At 43.9% G+C, this 10,049-nt stretch overlaps 1 pseudogene; it reads left to right on the top strand.

Annotated features, from left to right (window-relative positions):
* The first annotated feature begins 2,761 nt into the window (after window positions 1-2,761).
* Window positions 2,762-7,253, top strand: LOC136547914 (putative F-box/LRR-repeat protein At5g02700; annotated as a pseudogene).
* Window positions 7,254-10,049: the final 2,796 nt, after the last annotated feature.

Genomic DNA, 10,049 nt, shown 5'->3' with positions numbered 1-10,049 from the left:
TTTATTCGACTCCTGTCTCCCTAATAACTCATTGACCACCTCATTTGTAAATGGACTGCCAAAGGCTAAAGCACTAGGTTGTTTCCTTCTTGGTACCTACTGTAGTATTTAAGGATATCAATGTTGGAGCTAGACCTGTTGCACAAGGAGTAGGAATGGGAGATGGGCGGTCGTGGCTTGAATGCCAGGCGGCGAGGAGGCGGCGCCGTGCCGAGTAGAGGCTTGGGCGAATACACGAGAATGGAGAGCGACTAGAACGCCAGGGAGCGAGAGAGATTAATCTCAATCTCTGGCTAACTTCATTAAGTGAATAATGTTCCACACTTATACCAATGATCCTAACAAACTCTTGCTAACTCAATGGAATAATAAATCCAGCAAATCAAATAGATAATGTTCCTAGATGCTAGGATCCTGCTAACCGACTGGGCGCCTGGTACCAGCGTCCAGGTTCGTCGTGCCCCCGTGGTGACCGCGCACCGGCGCGACTTGGCGAGGGCCACCGTTCAGCCCCGGCTAGCACGTCTGCGCTGGTAGACGTTCCTGGTCATAACAATCAAGATGCTTAAAATTTTGGAATCCATCATTATCCTATTTTACTTCCGAAAATATGCTTATTAGCAATTCTCATTCATGTGTTTATTTTAATTTTTGTTGTGTGAACATTCTTGCATTGTATTATGCACGGTAGGGAAGGATAAGACCTCTCGTGATGTTTTCGAATTTTGGTCATTGTTTTTTTTACGGCAAAAACTGTGGGGAATTTTGTTCATTGTTGTCAAGCACTATTATATTGGTCTTGTTTGTAAGCTGGTAAGACCTGCATTTCTACTTCTGAGCTTCAACTTGTAATGGAATGAAGAATGGATGTGGTTCTGTTGGTTTATTAGAGCATCTCCAACAATTCCCTAAATCCCTTTCTAATCCTTGTTTTTTAGCAAGATGAAAAAAACCCCTCTCCAACAACTTTTAATCCATCCTCCTAATTTTTAGAACTTGGGAAAAGTCATCATGTTCCGCGTAAAGTTACGCGCTTCTGAGTGCATATCTTCTCTCCCCGCATGTGTTTGTCGGCCAATCTAAAGGTGGAAGGGCGTGGAAAGAATAAAGAGTAGAAAATGATTCCTGATGCAAATGTACAAGAGCGAAAGAATATATAAAAGTGGTTAGGATAATTTAGAAATAGGATATAAATGAGTTTGAGGCTGCAATAATCGCTCACCGAGGTCCAGGACTTTGCATCTTGTTCTCACGAACTCATGCAAGTAGAGCTTGTGCCTGACCACGGCATCCCGGGCTGAGGCATGGGGACTCTGTGTCGATGACTTTGGCCATCAGTAAGCTATCGGCGATCTTGAGCGGCATGTCAGGCACGACGAGCGGCATGCCGGCTTTAAGGAAAATGGCACCTGACATGGACCATTATGTGATTTTGGTGTTTGATGAACAACATGACCAACTGAACAAAAAATGTTCACTAGTATATATACAAGGAAAGTTCAAAAGGATTCAAGGTTGGCTTTTTCGTTTTTGTTTAGTTAGCATTCCGCTCCTGAAACAGTTCTCCACCCTGACCTGCAAAAAGCCATTCTACCACTAAAAGTCTTTGGATCATAAATGTCATGCATTCACCAAAAAAAATACTTGTCTGAACATTTGTAAGCGTTAATCATACAATAAGATACATAACCCTTCTACTGTTCTTTGAACTGATTGAATAGCAGGCCCAAACTATTAACCAACTGCAAGCCTATGTTGGCCAATACACCCATCCATAACTTCACTACTACTGTTCTAGCGCACTGAAACTAAGCAGTCATTCTAAATTTTCTGCACTAGCAAGGATCTTGAACAAACAGAAGCATGTGGTCAGGATCTTACATAGGAAACAAAAGCTATCATAGAGATCTCCAGTTTTTCATATCGAAGACCTATCTGGATCAAAATCACCCTTTGCAAAAACCAATGCAACCACGGAGAGCCTTACCTGTTAAGGTCAGTTCAGGTGAAATAATGTATAGCATGCATCTTCCCACCAATCAAAAGTATTTCTTTTGCATTTTAATGCTCTGGATTCATAGATTCATTATTTTGTTTACCAGTCCCTAAAAGTTAGGATCTGAATTTGGTCCTGGTGACATATTTGTTATCAGTGTATACATCTTCAATTCGTGCTTCCTGTGCATCAAAGATCATAGAATTTAGTTGAGTGAGTTACATTATGTAACTAGGATACAAGCCAAATTCAACAAGGATATTTGGCCTTCTTTTTCCAATGAATTTGGAGCAGGCAGAGGTACTTCACTCAAGTACTCCAACAGAACTTGGGTTCTAGTGTCTTCTTTTTCCGATTCAGATTGAGGCATCGATGATTACGTTAACTGAAACGATAAACGCTTCTGGAGAAAAAACAAAATTGACGTAGTTTGTCACTCTGAAACAGAGTGTTCATTCATTTCAAAAGAAACCTAGTTCAACGCTGGCAGCCTTTCTGACGAAACTGAATGAAATTGAGGAAGTGTCATTTACTGACCAAACTGAATTACTGAACACAATCGTAGATTGCAGTGGGTTCAGCCAGTCAGCCCATGCGTAGGCAGAAGATTGTTGAGGTTCTGTGCAGATCAGATTCCAGTGGGCCCAGCCCTGAATGCCCTATGTAAATTTGGAACAACCTAGCACCTGCCTGGCCATTCGAATTCCCGATCTGGCGATCTCCACTCCACCGGCTGCCACGACCGGCCGCCATCCCTCTCCTACCATGGGAGTGGTCACCAGAGCCAAGAAGCGGAGGCTGGAAGAGCAAGAGCGACTCGCCGACCGGATCAGCAGCCTCCCCGACGGCGTCCTCGGCGACATCGTGTCCCTTCTCCCCACCAAAGACGGCGCCCGCACGCAGGTGCTCTCCGCACACTGGCGTCCCCTATGGCGCTCCGCTCCTCTCAACGTCGAGCTCAACGACGATCTAGATGGCCGCGGTATCCTCGCCACCGATATCTCTCGCGTCCTCTCTGCGCACCCTGGCCCTGGTCGCCGTTTCGTCTCGCCGCTACAGCATGGAGTATCCCACCACGAGGACCACCATGGATGGCTGGCTCCGGTCACCCGCCCTCGACAACCTCCAGGAGCTCCTGTTCTGCTGGAACGGTCTGCTACTTCCATCAGTACACCGCTTCTCGCCCACCCTTTGCGTCGCCCGCTTCAGTGAGTGCAGTTTCCCAATCCCAGGTGGAAATGATGCCGGCGCCCGCCTGCTCAATTGGCCGCTTCTAAAAAAGCTGACTCTTTTCAAAGTCAAGATTTCGGAGAGTTCTTTGCACACCTTGCTCGCCGGCTGCCCTGTCCTGGAGAGCTTGCTGCTACTTCTCAGCAGCGGCTTTTCTCGGCTGCAGATCGTGTCCCTTAGCCTCAGAAGTATCGCTGTGCATTCCAGTTATTTTCATTCAGGTTATATACAGTAGCTCGTCATCGAGGACGCCCCGTGTCTAGAAAGATTACTATATTTTAGAGGAACTCAAAGCAACATCTCAGTAATCTCTGCACCAAGATTGGCTATTTTGGGGAAACTCTTTGACAGCTTTCAGAGGCTTCAGTTCGGAGCCACGGTTTTTCAGGTATATACATGTATCATGCATCCTCGATCACTTTCACCTTCACAAGAGATCCAAATTAAACCCTGTTTTGCCTATCAATCATGATGTGTTAATTGTTCCATGCTTAACACAGGGATTAACCATTATTACCATGCCAGGAGCGGTGGTGAGCAGTGTGAGGGTTCTTGCCTTACATGATGTCAAACTCTGCCTGGATGCGGTTAATAACTTATTGCAGTGCTTTGTATCAAATGCAAGACTGCTGGAGTCAATGAGGTTTGAGATAGAGCTGGCACAAACGTTAACACCAAATGGATTGGAAGGCAACAGAGGCTGCTCCAGATCAAAAAGAGCACTTCGAGGGGTGCTCAGTTTTACTTTGTATGTCCCAGCCTATTGATTCGGTCTCTTGAGGACCAACGTGCCGAGCAAGTACAAGATCTATCAGCCGACCCTTTTGACAGGTTTCTTTATTAGTATGTCTAATGGCCCCAATGGAACACATATTTGGTTCTCAGGTGATCCAGCAAGGTCTAGTCATTTTGCAGTGTTTTGAGATTTCTTATCTCTTCTCATGGAATACTGTAATTTGTCAACCAATTGGTGTCATATATTTCATTTTAAACGAAGAAAAACTCTTGAGATTTCTATTGTTGTTTTCCACCGGGGTTCATTGTTTTTTTTTCAATTTTCATATATCTGCATCAAATCATATATATTACTGTCATGAGGCACACAAAAGAAGGTTTTCGTAAGCCATGAGGCGCACAACTATCATGTCAAATACAGTCTTGTTCCATGCATAACACCAAGTTGAGTAATTGTGGAACACGATGATAATCTATGTGAATGTATTTGATCTTCTATATATTTAATGTAAGAAATCTCTCTTATTGTGCATTTTCATTCGACCCTATATCTCCCTAATAACTCATTGTCACCCCATTTGTAAATGGACTGCCAAAGACTAAGGCAGTAGGCTGTTTTCTTCTTGGTACCTACTGCAGTGTTTACGGATATCAATGCTTAAAAAATTTAGAATCCATCATTATCCTACATTTTACTACCTTTTTTTTACGCCTGAAAAAGGTCCATTTCACAATGTCCTATGTGACATGAAAATATGCTCATTATATTAACAATTCTCATTCATCTGTTTTTTTGTACGAACATTCTTGTATTATGCATGATAGGGAATGATGAGATAAGGCCTCACGTGATATTTTCAAAATTTGGTCATTGCTGTCAAGCATTATTTGTCTTGTTTGTAAGAATTAATACCAGCATTTCTACTCCTGAACTTCAACTCATAATGGAAGCGAAGCTAGCTAGAATGGGCATGGTTCCCCTGGTTTATAAGAAGCAAATGAGCATTTAAATTCAGAGCACTGGAAACTGTTACGTCATTTCTACCCAATTTTAGTTTGGTTCAACATCTCACGGTTTGAAGTTTAGACACTTAACTAGGTAGCGTGCCCGTGCGTTGCTACGGGAAAACTAAATTTTTTTGTACTAAAAACACACGGATCGCACGATAAGATAACAATACTGTTAAATTAAATACTGACGTCAAAGTGACATTTAATTCAAAAAGCAAAGTTCGTGAAATTAACACAGTCACGGAGAGTGCGACGTCGCAGGCTCACAAACTCTACTGTATAGACTTTTTCGTGATACGGCTAAGATAATATTTTATATCGGCAAAAAGAATTCTTGGAATGACATATAATTTGGTTAAACTTAAGATGATTTGACTCTCCAAGATTCTTGGAATGACTTATAATTTGGGTTTGAGGGAGTAGAATGTTCATGTCACCGGCCGATCCCGGCCCCAATTGCCAACCCCAGCAAGGCCAAGAGGACGGCCTTGGTTGGCCGGCGCCCTAGGCGCACACACTGAGGGGCTGACAGCCCCACTAGAGCCGTCAGCCTCCTTCCCCCTAGAGAAGTCCGGATTAGATAGAAATTAGAAATAAAATTAGATGAGGATGAGAATAAAAGGAAATAGAGTTTGTTTACAAAAGGAGAATCTAAATCTATAACGACTCTACATATAGATGGCCATGCAGCCCATCGGCCGACAGCCAAGCCCGAAGCACGGTTTTTTGCCCCGGGCTGAGCACAGCATGGGCCAGTGTTGTGCGGACTTGGGCCGGCACGGCCTGATGCATAGGTCCGTGCCTAGGCCACTCCTTAGGCACACCGGATGGCACAACATGGCCAGTTGTTTAATGGGAGGGTCAATGAAGGTCCACTCCCTTTTATAACCCCGTAGACTGCCGCATCACACATGCGCTTGGTCGCCTCCCATTCGTGCACGGCCGCCTCCTTCCCTTCTCCCCTGCTGCACACGGCTGCTTCCTTCCCTTCTCTCACAGGCGGGGAGCGCCGTTGTGAGCTCCTCTCCTCCACGTGGCTACAGGCTTGCCCACCGCAGATATGTCCTCAACCGCGCAGAAGGCAAGCACACCGAGACCGTGGGGTGCTGGCCCCAATGCAAACTTCGCCCAACCACCCTCTCCGTTCAACGGTCGAGGGTGCGGTCCCGGCCCGTGGGATCCCCTCTTCCATAAGATCTCTTTTCGCCGCATCGACGAGCATGTGGTCGCCGCCACCACCTCCCATGGCTTGCGCAGGCGCAACTGCCCCCCCTTCCCCTCCCCTCTCTCATTAGTCTCTACTCGCATTTAGTGGACCTCGGGCTAGACAAGTCTGTTGGCCGTGTTGTGCTTTTCGGGCCGGTCTAGTTGAAAATCAACCTGGTGTGCCGTGATGGGCCAATGGCCAGGCATGACGCCCTCTTCGGCATGGCCCAGCGGCCTGACGTTCCATGCCCAACCCGGCCTCATCAGGCCATGCTTTTTCCCAAGTCCATGCCGGGTCGGGCTAGGCTGCCCATTTGGTAATATATAACTCTACCTATAAATTGCTTGGAGGTCAAATCCCTTAATATAGGGGTCATTTACTCGTTATGATTAAGCAAAAAATAAAGGATTGCTCCTCTCACTCTCCCTTTCTCTCTGCCTCATGCGTCTCTCCCTCTCTCTGGCCGCGCACACGCCGCCCTGCTGCCCTAGCCACCGCCTCCTCCCTCCCCCTGTCACCCCCAATCCGACCGGTGACCATCGCATTTCATATGAATTTAGAACTTTTAGATTAGCAACTTTGTGTTCCATCTTTACAATATTTCATATTGAATAAACATGTTCTACAATCACAGGAAATATTTTTGTTATACAAATAATGATGTATGATGCAATCATAAATATAAATACTATAGGATAACACAGAAAAAGAAAAATAGAAAAAGAAAAGGAAAAGAAAAACGAAAGAATGAAATAGCAACGTTAAAAGACATGCGGGTGAAAGCAAAGAGACGACAGAAAGCTAATTGTGCCAAAGCTAAATGATAAGCTTTGAGTAACTAGTTCTTTATAGCTTTGGATGCCGAATAAGGCTGTTGGTCTTCTAGCGAGCCCTGAAAGTGTTCTGCAAGGCAAGGTAGCCACAACTGTGCTTTATTCTTTGCGTCTTGATTGGTAGGTTCTCTTCTCACGGTACGTGGTGTCTTCAGTGAGGATCGATAAATGTGCAGTGATCATATCAGAAACAACTGTACGTGGATCATATCATGTAATAACTGATGAAAGGACAGAGTGACAATGTTGTTTTGAACCCATCCATTTTCTACCTTGTTTTTAGCTTCGTTGCACTGTTTTGGGACCGATCTCGCCACCGGACCCCTGGGTTCCCCCAAAGGTCTCAAAGGTTCTCACCGCCCCAACAGTTTGGCGCCGTCCATGATTTAGACACGTCGTTATAAATAGTGAGAAAGACATCATTAAGGACACCTCAAGGAGATCCACAACCCTCATCAACAAGCTATGGGACAAAATGATGGTGAAAAAAAAATCTGAGGCGAGAAGCCCTGGTGCATGAGTAACATGTTGCTGAAACTTTATATTGTTTTCTCGAGCATCTTCACAACTCAAATGTAAAAAAAGATATTATTTTTCTAATGCGACAAGCACTAGTACGCGATGATTATACTGCTAAAATTTTATATTATTATTTTAAGCATCTTAACGTCCTCAAATTTAAAAACTCAAAACTAGAAAGTTGTAGATCTCATCGAGCTCTACAATTTTCATATAAAAATCATCTTCATCCGACGCCGTATCGCAGAGTTATGAATTATGTAAAGTTGAGTCTTGTCACGCCACTCCTGGTGGCGCGAGAAGAAAACACTATCACGTCAACGGGAGTGGCATGACAATGTTTTTCACGTCGAAAACGCCATCCAACGTGGCATATCTTGTCACGCCAACGCATGTGGCGCGACAGAGTTATTTGGTCATGTGACAAAAAGAGTTAGATCTGCAAATTTTTTTAGACATGATTATTATTAAAATATTGAATAAAAGATGATTAAAAATATAAAAAAACTCCTCAGCCAGCAGACTAGGAAGCCGAGGAACTCTTGTTGAGTCACCTTGAAGAAGTAGAAATCTTTGGATGGAGAGGACATGAAGTTGCTTTTATAAAATGATTTTTCAATTAGGGGACAAGGCTTAAAGAGATGACAGTAAATTTCTATTTTACATTCCTCTGAAACCAAGGCAAAGGAGTTGTACCAAGTATTCGAGAGTTTCTCTAGGCCAGGACTATGCACGAAATTTTACCTATATCAGAAACATGGGAAGGTATTATATGCACCTGAGTACTAGCACACCAGGTTATCACTGTAGGCACTTCTTTATGGTTTATGTTTTCTTGTTATGAACCGTACTGTACGAGAGCATCGAAATGCTAGAAGATCTTAAAGGAAAATGTTGAATTAACGAAAAACATTTAATCCAACTATTTAAAGTCAAATATGTGCATCGCTAAAAGGCTCTCTAATAACCGAATCAAAACTTTGGATAGGTTAGGACGATCTTATAAGGATTAGCTTTGGGTAACTGGTTTTTTATAGCATTGGATGCTGAATAAGGTTATCGTTTCTCTTCTAGCAAGCCCCTGAAAGTGTTCTGGAAGGCAAAGGTAGCCACAGCTGTGTTTTATTCTTTGCGTGTCGGTAGGTTCTCACGGTACGTGGAGTCTTCAGTATGTGCACTGATCATATCTGAAACAAAAGTGTACGCGTGAATGAACGAATGCTTCTTTGCGTGCTGTCGGAATAATCCCTGGATGCCTCCAAGTGAACTAGCCAGAGACCGGGAAATATATATACAGATATATACATATAAAATGCCATGCATCGGCCATCAAATTGAAGACCAGCCTAACCAGGCATCAGCTTCCGATCCACCATTGCATGCGAAGTGTGCATTTCTTTCAGATTCAAAGCTACGGAAAAAAATAAGGAATGATGGAAGAGGTTGGAAGGCCGGAAGAGCTGATGATCAATCGAGCCACAAGGCTTTGGAAGGACACAGGCAACATTGCAAGCGCTCTTGGGTATCTAGCGGTTTTCTGGTCCACCGTCGTGCTCCTCGGTGGCTTCGTCGGTGATCTGCTGCTCAAGGAGTTCTGGGTTCTCACTGCACTCAGCATCATCATGTCATTCAAGTAAACAATAATTTTTTCATCTCCGTTAATTTTGTCTCCCTTTGTATTAGTCCAATCGCAACTATAATTTTGCTTTTCATTATTGGAAAATTAAATAGGAATAATTATAATGTGTCGGTCCCTGTCACGGTCCTGCTTGAGGGGTGGGGGTAATAGGGCGGCGGCGGCGGCGCTGATCTATGTGCTTTCCTGAACAAAATGAGCTATTTTTTGTCTAAATTTTTTCCGGTTTTTTTTTTTCTATCACTATTAGAATTCTGATATATCTGATATTCCTGTTTATCTGTGACCACCGAGATTTAAAAAATGTCGGTAGAGTAAACCTTGGTCCGGTTTCAATTGTCTTCTGATTCTTGGCAAGCATAGGCCGAATCATATCCATTTCCTAAACATCCTCAGTCCATTAAACGTGCCATTCTGTTGTAGATTATCCTTCTAGTGGATGTGTGACCATAAAAATCCATTCTCAAATAATAGGAGCCCCAATTTTAGTGTACGATATGTATATGTGCGTACTATTCACATATTCCCCATGTCCGATCTACGTCGTCTTTTCACGATCATATGTTCCACGCAATTTTGTATTGCATGGCTTCACAAAGTGTCGGTGCAGAAAATGACCAACTAGTGAATATTTGTAGTTTTGCTGTACGTTGTGATCGGAGGTGGCCTAACACTCAATGACACATGATTTATACTGGTTCAGGCAACGTGCTCTATGTCCAGTCGGGGTCGGTCGGTGACTTTATTCCTAAGTCCAGGTGCTCGAAGTTTGCAGTGAGGTTACAAACGAGAAGGAGAAAGGAGGGGTGTATAAGAGACCCGGTTGGCTCCGGTCGGAAGGGCTGAGAGCGACGGGGACTCCGCTATGAGCTAAGTGTTCAA

The sequence above is a fragment of the Miscanthus floridulus genome, chromosome 4, assembly GCF_019320115.1.
Source record: "Miscanthus floridulus cultivar M001 chromosome 4, ASM1932011v1, whole genome shotgun sequence".
Lineage (NCBI taxonomy): Eukaryota > Viridiplantae > Streptophyta > Magnoliopsida > Poales > Poaceae > Miscanthus > Miscanthus floridulus.
This window is presented reverse-complemented; position numbering and strand designations above follow the sequence as displayed.